The following is a 15,000-nucleotide window of genomic DNA, read 5'->3' as shown; positions in this document are numbered from 1 at the left end:
TGTGTGTGTGTGTGTGTGTGTGTGTGTGCGTGCGTGTGTGTGTGTGTGTGTGTGTGTGTGTGTGTGTGTGTGTGTGTGTGTGTGTGTGTGTATGTGTGTGTGTGTGTGTGTGTGTGTGTGTGCAAATCAAATCTCTCAGCTGCTTGGAGCAGGGGCACAGAGCACTAGTTTCACTGAGAGATTGATGGAGGACTTGGCTTGGACACTTGGCTGAGGACTCAACTCTACAGCTTTGCCAGTGGGGAGTCTTACTGGGAGCATAGAGAGAGAGAGAGAGAAACCCAGACCCTGGACTGAGTGTGTTTCCTGAGTGCTCTTAAGGGAAATTGTGCTTGGTGGAGAGAGCTACATCTGGAAATATTGTGTGAATCCATTTTTGGTCCAAGTGAAGATCCCTCACCAGTGTCAGAGGTGAAGATTCAGGCTCCTTGATTAATGGCCCAGAGGGGGGGACATCACACAAACCATCTTTACCACAAATGCTAACAGTTTTACCTTAAAACCTGTAACAATATTTGCTATATAAAAGAGTGCTACTTGAATATAAGACTTGCTACACAGCTGTCGATAACCTCCCACCTGAATACCTGAAGGTGGCAGCAGAAGTAATCACACAACTCAGACCTTCTGTCAATGTTTCAACAAAAATTTTACTAATCGAAACCTGTGCATAAATAAAAACTTTAAAGTCCTTTGTATCATTCATGACAATTTGGCAAACTGTTTCATCCAATAAGTTAATGTCTGAATCAGGTCCTCTCCAATGGTCTGTCTCTGTCATTAATGCATCAATAGGTTCCGCTAAGGTGGGTGTGAGTGGTTTAAACAATTCAAAATTGGTTCCTTGTTATCCAAGTTGTCCAATACCATTTTGTCCAATTCCATTCGTTCAAATGAGGGCAGTTCATGTGGTTCCACTGGTTCTTCATTGGAAAAGGTGGCCTACTTTCCGTCACCATTGGCTGGATTGCTGTTTCTCCCTTATTCTTTCCAATCTCCATAGATGAGGGAATTCTGCTTGGCCTAAAAAACACCCTGTATTCTGATCTACATTATGACTTCTATTAGAATTAGCTTTTTATTGGAGTCATTGTTAAAACCCTGGTTGTTTTTTTTTTTTTTAATGTGTTCATAACGACTATTAAACCTCTTGTTTCCCCATACTGGTTCCAGTGGAGGTTTTGGATAAGCAATTCCATTTGCATATTCATTATGGTCTCCCTCTAATTTTTTACTTTTCTGATTCCAAGTTTGCTGTATCTTATTATCAATACTTGAAAATATCCTCCCATAGTCTAATTTCTATCTCTCAAAGTCCGGACAATTCCTGATACTATTGTCCAGGTCTGCAGTTTCATCTATCAGTTTGTCAATTTGCATAACATTATGCTTCACTAAAATCTCCATATATTTGCAGATGTGCCAGTTAATCATGCTAATTAATTCCTTCTGGAGTGCAGAGTCCAGTTTTAAGCCTGTAAGATATTTCCATATTCGCAATCCTTACCTTATTGGTAAGGGCACTCTACCTGATTTAATGCTCTCTGTTAAATAAACATTTTCTAATTGTAGTTTTTTTTTTTTTTTTTTATTTAAAAAGTTTGTAATCCATTTCTTCAAGTAGTTCATACAAGACACAGCCAGTGTGTATAGGAATTATTTCAACGTTACAATTTTATAAACCCAGTCATTGAAAACAGGTGGTACCCTATTATTCAGAAGCCCATTAGTATAATTAATCAAATGATTACCATTATTCACTCTGTTAGGTGAACCACTCGTTGTGCTTCCTCAACTGTTAGTGCCACTACTTATTGTTTGCAAAAGGTTGGGATGTGTCCTTTGTCTAGGATAATGGAATCGACTAGCTGTGGTAGTTGCTGTGCAGCAGCATTAATTCATCAATATTGCGATGATTAGTATCTATTTCCAACTGAGAAAATAAATTTTATGAAGCTCCTGCATTCTCTGAGGCCATAGAGTCCATTCACAGACAAACCAGGAAAAATTTGGACCACACTAGTAAGCAGAACAGAAAAAAGAATGCCAGGCACTCATATCACAATAGAGCATACTTTATTCACATAAAAAAGGTAAAATAACAGACCATAAAAAAATCACATCCAAATAGGTAGATAAGTGATTTCGTCCTGTAAGATCATTAGCGTAGCATATACAAGCCCCTTTGTACAGCAATCATACCTGTCCTTAAAATGTACTTTATACCCTCTTATAGTCACATTATCAGCAACTAAAATATATTTAAAATAATTACAATGTCCACAGCATTGTATCCTGCATAATAATGCCATTTTTGGTTTTTGAGTTGGTTTCTCTAGAATAGCCTTTAAGGTTAAACCTATTTTATATATAATATGAGGACCAGCAACCATTTTTTTTCTCTTATGTCAGTATCTTCTTTTAAAATAGTCCATTTTTTTAACAAAATTTCCTTAATCATATCAGTTTCTAAGCTAAATGTTATAATACACCCACTTTTATAACTATCCCCAATTTTAGCAGGATAGATTTCTCTGTCCAATTTTTTTCCACCTTTTTTAGGATAGGTTTAAAGTATCCTGAAAATATTTTATTTATTTCTTCATCCTTTAAGTTGTTAACTAATGCAAGGGGGTACCCTCTACTCAGAAACATTGACTTTAAATTTCCACATTTATCTATAAAGTCATTGTTTCTTATTATCATTCTGGCAGCATGCACAAACTGCCCCTTTATTCCAGATAAGGAGGGGGTGTCAGGATTTTTGACTTTTTATTGGTTGGGTATACTTGTTTACATCATTGTTCTGCCATATTTAAACTGTTATAGGAAACAATTGTGTTATCTGATGAAGTCTTGGTGTTTATAGGTTCATAGGTTCATAGGTTCATACTAGGCTATCTGCCCGAGGGCATTTATAAGCCTAGCCCATAGTTTTGTGGCTTACGCCACCCCTTTAGTTTGGAGAAACTATGCCCATTATTTTGCTGTGCCTCTGTCGAGCAGTGACACTGAGGTAACCCCTGGGGTGTATCTGCGATCTCCCATCCATTGGTCAAAATTCCTCTTGAACAAGGCCAGCGAGGTGCTCTGCCTCACATAAACCGGGATTTTGTTCCACAGCATAGGGAGTCTTTGGGTGATGAATCTATCCCTCCAGCACGTCCTATTAATAACCATGTCGAGGTTTAAGTCTCCTGCCCTTGTGGCTCTGAGGGATCTAGATTTTTTGAGATGAAGCATGTTCATCAAATCTGGGTTTGACATGGCCTTGTATGTCAGGCATAGGTCACCTCTGAGCAAGCGGTAAGCAACTGAATATAACTGGAGTTCTTTCAGTCGGGCAGCATATTTTTGAGACCCTTTATCCTTTTGGTGAGGAACTTTTGTGGCCTCTCCAGCTGCTGCAAGTGTCGGGTCAGATACATTCCGAATGGGGCATTGTACTCGATCATTGGTCTGATGAGTGATGAGTATAGGGAGACTATGACTTCCCTTGATCTAGATGTGAATCCCTTCATGATAAGGTGGGCAATGTAGAAGGTCTTCCTAACTACTTTAGCAATATGAGTGTCGAATGAAAGGCTACTGTCAACCTGGGTTCCCAGGTCCCTAATAACTTCTTCTGTGTTCAGGGGATTGCCACCTATATGGTAGCTAGGGGTAACCTTATTTTTCCCGAAGGGTATGACTATGCATTTCTTGGCATTTAACTTTAGGCCATGGCTCTGGCACCAGTTATCCGTTTCTGTGAGACCCTTCTGAAGGATATCTGTGTTGGATGTGTTTTCAACTCGGCCCAGTTTGCAGTCATCTGCAAACTTTGTCAGCCATAACCCTCCTGTGTTTGCTTGTACTTTAAAAAAGTAGATGCCAAACAAGAGTGGGCCCAGGACTGAGCCCTGTGGGACACCACTTGTGACAGGCTTTGAGTCTGACATGGCGCCAGCAACTCTGACCCTGTGGGTTCTGTCACTCAGCCAGTTTGCAACCCATCTTGTAATGTATGGGTTTACATTTAAGTTGATGAGTTTTTCAATGATACCCGAGTGAGGTATTGTATCAAAGCCTTCGCCAGGTCTAGGTAGGCTGTATGGACTGCCTTTCCCTCGTCAATGGCCTTGGTGACTGTTTCGAAAAAGTCAACCAAGTTTAGAAGGCATGATCTGCCTTTGGCAAAGCCAAACTGGGTTGGATCCAAAGTCTGCAAGTTCCCTATGTCTTTATTTATGAGATCCATTATGATCCTCTCCATGGCTTTGCAGATAAGGCTTGTCAAGCTAATGGGACGGTAATTTCCAGGGTCGGTGGAGGCACCGCCTTTGTGGAGTGGGACCACAGTCACTGTGCGCCACTCCCTGGGTACGTATCCGGAGGTGAGACTAAGATTAAACAGCTGTCCTAACTGTGGGTTTAATTCCTCATTGAGTTAATGGAGCACACAGCCGGGGACACCATCAGGTCCCATGGATGCTGTGTTCTTTGCCTTGGAGAGAGCAATTCTCACCTGGGCGTTAGAGATGTTTGGGGGGCTACAATCATTTGGTATAGATATCTCTCCTTTAGGGGGGGGGAGTTTGCACTGAACCTTTCAGCCAGTATGTTGGCAATGTCTGTAGGATCAGTAATCTTCACATCATTTTGAACTAATTCTGAGCATATCTGGAAGTTTCCTCCTAGGTTTCTGACATAGCTAAAGAATGCCTTATGGTTGTCTTTAGAGTCCTTAGCTATTTTTTTCTCAAAATTAGCTTTGGATGATTTTATGAGAGCTCTTAGCTTTTTACTTATAGTGATCAGCGGTGTCTTACCTTTTAAGGTTTTTGCTCTATCTTGTAGTAGCTTTCTCCTTTTGTTGTAGAGTTTTTTTATGGCTGGGGTCCACCAGACTGGACGCTTGCCTTTGGTACAAAGAGTCTTTGTTTTGCTTGGGATTGCCTGATCCATGCAGCCCTGCAGGTGCTGGTAGAAGGCATTTGTAAGTGATTCAGCGGTTTGAGTAATGTTAACCGCCGGCTCAGGGGCCTTAAAGGAGACCACACTAGTCTTTAGAAGTGTGAAGTCAGCTTTCGAGAAGTTCTTTACTGTGGTCTTTTTCATTTCGGGTGGGGGCGGGATGAGGACCTCCAGTGAGATTAGTTTGTGATCAGATCTCACCAGTGAGGGGTATACTTCCGGCGTTGAACATTGTGCTCCCATGTTCGTGATGATGAGATCAAGTATGTTTTCTCCTCTTGTGGGGATGGTGACTAGTTGTTCCATGGCATTTGAGTTTATGAATTCCAGGAACTTTTGGGCTAGAGTGTTTGGGCTTGAGTAGTGTTCCCAGTCTATATTAGGGTAGTTGAATTCACCTAGTATGATGGTGTTCGGAGATACATTTATCCCCTCCAGTGTTTTCAGGAAGGCCATATGAGGTTCCTGAGTTTGCGAGGGTGGCCTGTAACATGCTACAAATTGCAGAGCAGTCTTGTCTATGGTTAATTGCACCTGGATGGTTTCCGATGCATCGTGCGATGCCACCAATCTTGAGGTGTGGGTGTCCTTGATGAATATGGATACCCCTCCTCCTTTCTTGGTATTGTCCAGGTTTTGGGGCCGGAATGCATGATATGAGGTAAAACCTGATAGTGCTGGGGTGCTCTCAGGAGCCTTGAACCAGGTTTCTGTCACAGCACAGACATCGATGTTCTCCATACTGAGAAGGGCCTCGAGTGCGTGCATCTTGAGGTTGAGACTTCTGGCATTGAGCAGCATTACCCTTAGTTTTTTCTTTGTTTTGTTCTAGGGTGGTAGGTTTAGAATTTGAGCCTTGCCTAAAAAGGCACTATGGGGGTGGCAAGAGCCTTTGCCAAAATCCGGAATCCCAGCGGTGACAAGTGCAAGCCGTCCCTTGCAGAAGCAGCGTGGCTTGTCCAGCATGTCATCCCAGGCAGACAGACATTGGATCCCCTTTGAATGACACCAGAGTTTAAGCCAATTGTTAAAGCTGATCATCTTATCTCTGTATTGTGGCATCATTCTTGGTGAAGGTAGGATACTGCTCAAGGTCAGGGTCATACCTGCTTGGGCTACATAATCAGAGAGCTCCTCTATGTCTCTTTTCATGTAGTCCAAGGAGGTACGTCTCAGGTTGTTAACACCAGCGTGGACAATGATTGAGTCGTACTTGTACCTGCTGTTGAGAGACCTGAGTGCATGCGTTATGTGGCGGATTCTAGCACCCGACAGACAGCTTACTGTGACCTTCTCCTTACTCAGTCTGGTGAGCGGGACGTCAGTGTGTCTGACTATGGAGTCACCAATGACTAGTGTGTCTGGCATTGTGTTTGGCCTTAAGGGCTGTGACTGCTTGACACTCTGACTGTGTGGTCTATGTGTTGCAGGTGTTGTGTTCTGAGGTGGTAGTTGTTTGGGTGTTTGCTTTGGTGGCCTCTGCTGTTTTGGTAGATTTATGATCAGAGCCTCCGAGTATGTCTTTGTGTGTTTATGTGTATGATTTGAGGTTGTGATGGTATTATGTGAGACTGGGTCTATAGTGTGTGTGGTTACCTTCTCCTCCTGTCTGGTCATGCCAGTCCTATGTTGAGAGAGCTCAGCCTCCAGTTTGGCCGTATAGTTGCATCTCTCGCATGTATTTGTGTTTTGTGGGAGGAGGAGAGGGTTGTCTGTGTACATGAGGCAATTGTAACATTGCCTCAATATTCCCAGGTTCACCAGCTGAGCAGGAGAGGACATTAGCAACTGATCCCTCGACATGCTAGAAGGAATAGACAGAAAAACTTAAGAAAAGGTTCTGGGGATGTGGGTGACCGAGAAATGGGGTTTGCTTTTTGGGGTACTTTCTATAACAAGAGTGCTGTATCGAGGTGATAAGTACTGTAGGAGCAAGTGCTTCGCTATACAGATAGAGAATAGTCTACTTGGGAGTCAAGTAGAGATAATTTATAGTTGTAGGATACACTAAATAGGACAGTAGTATACTTTGAGGAAGGTAGTTTTAAGGGAAAATTTGAAGAGTGGACTTTAGGTAGCCCTAATAGTTTAAATCTGATTAGCGGGCTGCCCTAGTGTGCACGGTAGCAGCTCAGCTAAAGCTAGCGTGCTTTATAGCAGGGGCTGGAAAAACAGGAAATGACCCAAAATGGCCGACGAATTACTAGTTGCTGCTTCTAACCACTCCTCTGAGGACAAACAAGCAGCTCAGTACTCCCCACTCCCACTGGTGAGTAAAGAAACTACCTCTGGCCACACAAGAAAATGGAGGAACACAGAAACCAAATACAAAGCCCAGGGATCAGCAAAATCTGATCACTGGAACAACTAGCTAGGAAAGTTTAGGAAAGGAGAAATATTTTTGTTTTTTTTTTTGTAAACAGACAGAAAAAATGCAGTAAATGCTTTGTTTTCGACTAAATTGCTATCAAAGGCTGGTACACTTGAGTGTATTAGCCTGTTTGTTACTTTAAGCAATACTTTAGCCCACAAGTGCAATCAACAATATAAGCTCACAAAAACAGGAAAATGAGGTAATAAAACAGTAATATAGGCACAAACAGTAGTTGAAAAGCTCAAAAGATAAAATGCAAACTAAAAAGTTTAAAAAATACTTATGATCAAGAAAGTTGCTTTTCTGCTCTCTGCTGGCTTAGGAACTCTGCAGGGGACCACGAGGAGCTATGCCTAGTTCTCTAATGCCAGAAAAGCCTGCCAAAGCGTGCTTTATAGCAGGGGCTAGATAAAACAGGAAATGACCCAAAATGGCCGACAATTACTAGTTGCTGCTTCTAACCACTCCTCTGAGGACAAACAAGCAGCTCAGTACTCCCCACTCCCACTGGTGAGTAAAGAAACTACCTCTGGCCACACAAGAAAATGGAGGAACACAGAAACCAAATACAAAGCCCAGGGATCAGCAAAATCTGATCACTGGAACAACTAACTAGGAAAGTTTAGGAAAGGAGAAATATTTTTTTGTTTTTTTTGCAAACAGACAGAAAAAAATGCAGTAAATGCTTTGTTTTCGACTAAATTGCTATCAAAGGCTGGTACACTTGAGTGTATTAGCCTGTTTGTTACTTTTAAGCAATACTTTAGCCCACAAGTGCAATCAACAATATAAGCTCACAAAAACAGGAAAATGAGGTAATAAAACAGTAATATAGGCCAAAGCGCTTATCTACCAATTTGGATGTGATTTTTTAGTTTGTTATTTTACCTGTTGTGCACTAATAAAGTATGCTCCTCTGTGATACAACTGCCTGGCATCCTTTTTTGGTGTTTTGCTTACTAGCTTGTTTGGTCTGAGTTTTTCCTGGTTTATCATTGATAATATATGGTTAGTACCCAGCTGGGTGAGTTTGTCAGTTGGATTGCAAACTGGCTCACTGATAGAACTGAAGGTCAAAATAGGGGACTCCACCTCCTTCATCAGTCATGTAACCAGTGGTGTTTCAGAGAGATCAGTTTGGAATCTACTTCACCAAAGTACAGGCTAAAACTAAAGGACTGTGGCTGACAAGGTTTGCTGATGACTGCAAACTGGGAGTGAGCGATGTCAACATCCTTCAAGGTGGTCTTACACATACCAATGACTGGTGCCCAAAGTCATGGTCTTAATCTTAATGCAAAAAATACATCATTATCCCTTTCAGTAAGGCTGATGTTCCTGCAAACTACCACATCAATAGCAATATCCTAAGTGCACTGAGTGGGGAGAGATCTGGGCACACAGGTCAACAGCAACCTTAACATTGATCACCATGTCTCCATAGTGGTAAGAAGGACATTTTATATTGCTCATCTCATAAGTAAGGGCATTACCTCCAGAAAAAAAGAGGTCATAACCCCCATCCCCGTACTCTTCCTTCATCAAGCCAATAACAGAGTGCAATGATATCTTTGGTATGTTCCTTCCAAACACCTGCAGCAATTGGAAAGATCACAAAAATTCCTTACAAAGGAAATTCAGGGTCTTCAAGATCTGTCTTATGCGGACAGACAGAAATCACTGTCCTTTTACTCTATTTCATACAGACTGCTCAGAGGCGACCTGTGCCTTGCATATAAGAGCAATCTCTGAACCAGCTTTAATGGAAATGCTGCACATTTGCAAGTCAAATGGCACATGGGTCACTCACCTTAACCTGGTATGTGACATCAACAGAGTTTGCTGGAGAGACAGATTTGTGTCACGGAGGTTGCCCCACCTTTGAAACGAGCTTCCCATTCATGTTAAAAAAAAGCCCCTTGTTGGCTCTATTTAAGTGTAATTTGGACGATTGGATGGGTAATCGGAAATTCACCCTGGGGGTTCCACCTGTGTCACTCTTGGACAGGGGCAATAGGAACTGATTTTAATCTCTGCTTGAACCAGACACCCTTGGGAACATGAGATGAACATGGCTAGGTTTGAAAGGGCCCTGGGGGCATTAGTCTAGTAACCTCCTATGATCCCATGATCAAAACTACTCCTATTCCTCCCCAAAGCACATCTGAAAGACAAATTCAGCTTCAAAATCTTCTCACCTAATAATACAGGAATAGAAATTGTATGCTATACAAAACTGCTTGGTATGACAGATGACAACCTCAAATTTGACCTCCACATTCAAAATAATATAAAAAAATCAATAGAAACTTGGCATGCTTTATAGAATTTTTTTTTTACCAACTCTGCTAAAACTCTACCTTAATAACTACTTACCTCCTTACTTCACTCCTATATGGTGCCCCTATCCTTACCAACCTGCAGGTATCTGTTAAAACTAAACTTGAAATATGCTACAACAAAAAAGCTAAATTTGATACCAATAAATAATACTATAAACATCACTGCAAGGCCCTTAAAAGGTTGAACTGGCTTTAACTACCCCACTACCTGGACATTGTAGAACTAGCTACTGCCACAGCATCATTTATAATCCCATGCCTGTCCTATATGAAGCTCTATTCTTCATTCCTATCATCCAAACAGACCCACTCATTCTAATGATAAACATTTCACTGTCTATAAACCTCAAAAAGCTATTGGAAATTACCTTTACTGCTATTCTGCTGCCAAAAAATGGAATACTATTTCACAGACTATTAGAACTGTAACCTACCATCCTTCCTTTGAGCATCTTCTGAAAGACAACCTATCAAACTCATGGCTCTGTTCATGCTATACCCCTGGTTAAACATCAGTCTTGTCTACTTTTCTCCACCCCATATCACACTTCCTCATCTTCATCAGGCTATTGTATGCTCTCTGCCAGTTTATATAACCTCTTCCTATCACATTCTCCCTATTTATACAAATCTATCCTAACCTCTCTCCTCCTTTATAGTTACAGTTAAACTACACATTAATTTTACTTATTACTTCTGTGATTTGCCAAAAGGATGCTCTCTCCAGAATTGTATATAGCTTTTTTTTTACTTTGCTTGTTCTCATTGTTCTTTTTGTAACATATTTTTGTTATATCTCTCTGCCTTGCAATATTGTCAGCTACTTTTGAAATGTATAATTTTCAACTGTTTTTATGTAATGTCTTTGAAAAAAAAAGTCTGAAAAATGGAGTTCTTCTCCCAAGCCTCCACTGAAAATGGACTCTTGTGACAGAATTGGACATTCTTGGTAAACGAATGTCAATAAATAACTAAATACACTATATATTGCATTTGTTTTTCTTGTCTTGTACAATAATTTGTAAAATGAAATAGTGCACAGTATATATTCTATATCATGCATTACGAATATAAATACTCATTTGCTTATTTTTGTATAGTGTTTATGCAAATGATATCTTTCTGTATTTGCTTGTTTTTGTACACTGTTTTATGCAAACTATATAGTTCTGTATTGTTTTAATTACTTGAACTATGCTTGACTGTAGAGACTCACTGTTATATAACCAGGTATTTTATTTCCATGCGTCTTTGTTCTCTATATTTACCTTCTTGGCTCGAGTCATTGCTGCAAAGGGTCCTTGGATCAACCCACCTACCTGATTTACCCTTCTCAAATATACTCATGCCATATTTGTGCAGAGGACCTGCAACAGGACCTGTCTCTTCATTGTGGTGATTTTTCCAGTTGTTGATTTTCTTCTAGTCCCATAGCTACATGTGTACACCTGAGGGTTACACAAGTGTCAGGTTTTGTTGTGTGTGTGTGTGTGTGTGTGTGTGTGTGTGTGTGTGTGTGTGTGTGTGTGTGTGTGTGTGTGTGTGTGTGTGTGTGTGTGTGTGTGTGTGTGTGTGTGTGTGTGTGTGTGTGTGTGTGTGTGTGTGTGTGTGTGTGTGTGTGTGTGTGTTTGACTGCCAGTGTCTCTGCTCTGTCCCCTTGCCTCCACTTGTTGGCCACATACTACCTGTCTGTTAATGTGCTTTTACCATTCACAGTCTGTGCCATACTACAGCAACAATGGACATGTCACCACTGACAACCATTTTGTAGCACTGCGGTGTAATATACGAACAGGAGGCTCTGAACCCACATTGCACATCTTACAGTCTGTGTGATGATAACACAATGTTGGCTATTCTTATACAGCAGAACAGTCACTTGTCATATCCCTATGCTCTGCTCACTGTCAAGGTCCTCACACTCACAGCAGGACAGACACCTGTCATGTCTTTGTGCTCTGTTCCCTATCAAGGTAAGCCCGTCCACAACAGGGCAATCACTTGTCATGTCCTTGTGCTCTGCTTACTGTCAAGGTCATCACTCCCACAGCAGGATAGACAGTCCTCATGTCCTTGTGCTCTGCTCCTTATCAAGATAAGTCCTCCCACAACAGGACAGTGATCTTTTATGCCCTTGTGCTTTGTTCCCTGTCAGGGTGAGCTGTCCCACAGGAGGGCAGTCACCTGTCATGTCCTTGAACTCTGCTCCCTGTTGGGATGAGCCCTCCCACAGCAAAGTCACCTGTCATGTCCTTCTGCTCTGCTGCCAGTTGGGGTGAGCAATCCCAAAGCATAGTAACCTGTCATGTCGTTGTGCAGTCTTACCCCACATATTCTCCACTGCTCAGTATTTGTGCCTATTGATGTCATCCACCCACGTGTGCACCTTACAGTCCTGAGCTCCATTAAAATCTGTCCTCTTTGCGGTCAGTTTGCCTATACGACAGTACTAACTTTATCCACTCTATTCCGATTGCTAGGTTGCTTCTCATAACATAGTCTTCCATAATATAGAGACCATGCCTTTTATTGTGGTACAAAGGGCTGTGTAGTACTGTGAGTATGCTAATGACAAGTTTTAGGATGGTGGTCCATGAACTGCTGCTATACCATGATAGGTTATAAACAGCAGTGAACATTGCCATTCTTATCCCTTTCCCATTACTGGATTGGTATGTGCAGAGATACTGCAAAACTCATTCTACTAGCAGTCTATTCTAGTAACCCTTTTCACTGTCCATGCTTGCCACCCAAGGATGCCTGTCAAACGTAGTCCATAGCAGGGAGCTGTGCACATCAGGCTACTATTTTCCTCCCTGTTCTGCACTGCACAGTGTACATGGCCTCTTTAAGAGCTGGTTTCTTTAGGTTTCCCAGCTGTAGTAGCTAAGTGACCAGATCATTCTCTTTTTGCTGCAGAGGGACTATAGGGAGAGCCTACTGGATCAATATGATGCCGCCATGTCTAAACCAACTGTATTTGAAATACTGAATATTGTAACAGATAACAGAACTGGAATTGGGATATTTACAAAAGGGAAGGAGCAAATTACATAGAAATAAAGGGAAATTGTGGGAACAATACATTCATAAGGGAGAGGAGTGAGGTTTAAGGGAAGGCAGGACTTGAGTAATTTATGTAATGTTGGATTGAAAATAGTTATAAAACAGAACATATGCGATGCATAATATATGCAACAGGAAACAATTTAATACAGTTCATCTTTCATATAAATGTATGTCTGCCTATGTCTTAAGTGATACTGTAATAAAGATATTAAAAAAAACATGAGCGCACACACACACACACACACACACACACACACACACACACACATACACACACACACACACACGCACGCACGCACACACACACACACACACACACACACACACACACACACACACACACACACACACAAAAATAAAATATGTTGGCTCCACATAAAACGTTATGCCTGGCACCAGTTTGTTAAGCCAGTGTGTGATGCCACTTCCATCACCAGCAGAAGTAAGCAGTGCCAGCCCACTGGCAGAGGTGACACCCTGCCATGTCCCAGCACTCAAGCAATGAAAGACCGAGATTAGGGGGAATGGGATTCCTATACCAAGTGCTGAGTATATGGTTTTCCACTGTATTTTCAGAATATCTTCTTTTGTTGTCCTTGCCTACTGCTGGTAAGAACATATTGTATAGATTACTGACTGTTTTAAATTTTATAGTACCACATAAGAGAGCTTTAAATCAGAATGTCTGCCTAAGGAGAAGTGGTAAGTTCCCCAACTGGTGGTGCAAATGTAGAACATGGACTTGTGTGATTTAAAAGTGATATAGTAGTTTTGTACACGTGAACTAACAGGTCTATTTTTTAAATATGTTTTTGTTTCCTCTCACTACAGGATCAGCTGTGGTGGCACAGCAGTGGATGTCAAGGCTGCTGTGTCTCCAGTGGTGTCTTGGTCTGCCTCTCTGAAGGAGGATGAAGATCATTCTTTGGAACCTGACATGAAGTATTCACTGCTGGCTTCTGTGGCTGCCTCTCAGGAAAGGGGCAGAGTGTCTTCCTCTTAGGGTGACCCAGAAGGGTTCACTTGGGTCATGCCATGGAAGATGTAGTGGGTGGCTATGACTGATGTAGACTGGCAACTGGATGTCTGCATTGTGATTGTGGAGGGTCTCATTGTGTGGTTGATAGTGTTACAGTGTTACACTTCAGCCACAGGACCAGCTGTTGAACAGCCACTTCAGTAGCAGGATGTCTGCAATTTAGATGACTACAATACTTTGCCATGCAGCCCTATGTCCAGCATTTTAGTGGCATGCCACATGTGATATGTAGCTAATCGCCTCCAGACCATGTCGCCCTAGTCTACTTGAAGTATTTGGCACAGTGCTGCCGCATTATGGATCTTTATGAATACCATGCTATGTCTAAATTTGGCCTGGCTATGTAATGTAAAAGTATTACCTCTATGTATTATTAGATATCTTGTTATCATGTCCTTCAGATGTAAAAAGGTTTGCCTACCTGTACTATGCTCTGTTAACTCACTTGTGTACATTTAACTTTCTGTACATTATCAACTGTCAAAAACTTCATTACTTATTCTACATTAGTCTACATAAAATTGCCAGATAAGAATTAAAGAAATAAAGCTACAAACTTTTAGTTTAGTCTGAGCCTGTATCATGGCTGAAATGGGTCTTGGGTCAGAAGATATACCCTAAAATATATATAAATAAATATATGACAAATACTTTGTGATTTGCAAACTGTGTTTTTTTGTTAATTTCTTTCCAAAGCCTGTGAATTTTCATGGACAGTAATAACACATTGAAATGCACTGGGGGATTCCACTTAAAGGTGTCTGGCTTTATAGGTTACAGGTGTATAGTAATATTCAGCAATGTTAAACGCATGTTTGAGTTGTTAATTGTTTCAACAGTCTCAACATGAGGCTGATCATTTTTACTTGTGTTGTGAAGTATCATCTGTATGTTTTATGTTTGAGAGAACTTTCTGGAGCACACCAAACTTGTTGAACTGTTAAATATTTATTACATTCAGGGAGTTATCTCCACCTGGTACTCACATTCATGGGTTTGGCTTGTGCATGGAATATGATTATCAGGGTAGGTTTGTTTCGCTGAAGAGATTGGTTGATTATTTGACTGAGCCACTGACCCAGGTTTGTATATATCAAGGCTTTTCCGAAACATAGCTGTATCTTCTTTTAGGTAAACTGATGTATTTCAGGAAGGATTGGCATGGGGAGGGGGGGTAGAGCATCTGATTACAGCTGTGAAAGATAGGCAGCAATACTTGT

Source organism: Protopterus annectens, chromosome 8.part0 (assembly GCF_019279795.1).
Source record: "Protopterus annectens isolate FY-2018-M chromosome 8.part0, PAN1.0, whole genome shotgun sequence".
Lineage (NCBI taxonomy): Eukaryota > Metazoa > Chordata > Ceratodontiformes > Protopteridae > Protopterus > Protopterus annectens.
The sequence above is the reverse complement of the archived record's forward strand: the minus strand, read 5'-3'. Positions refer to the sequence as shown.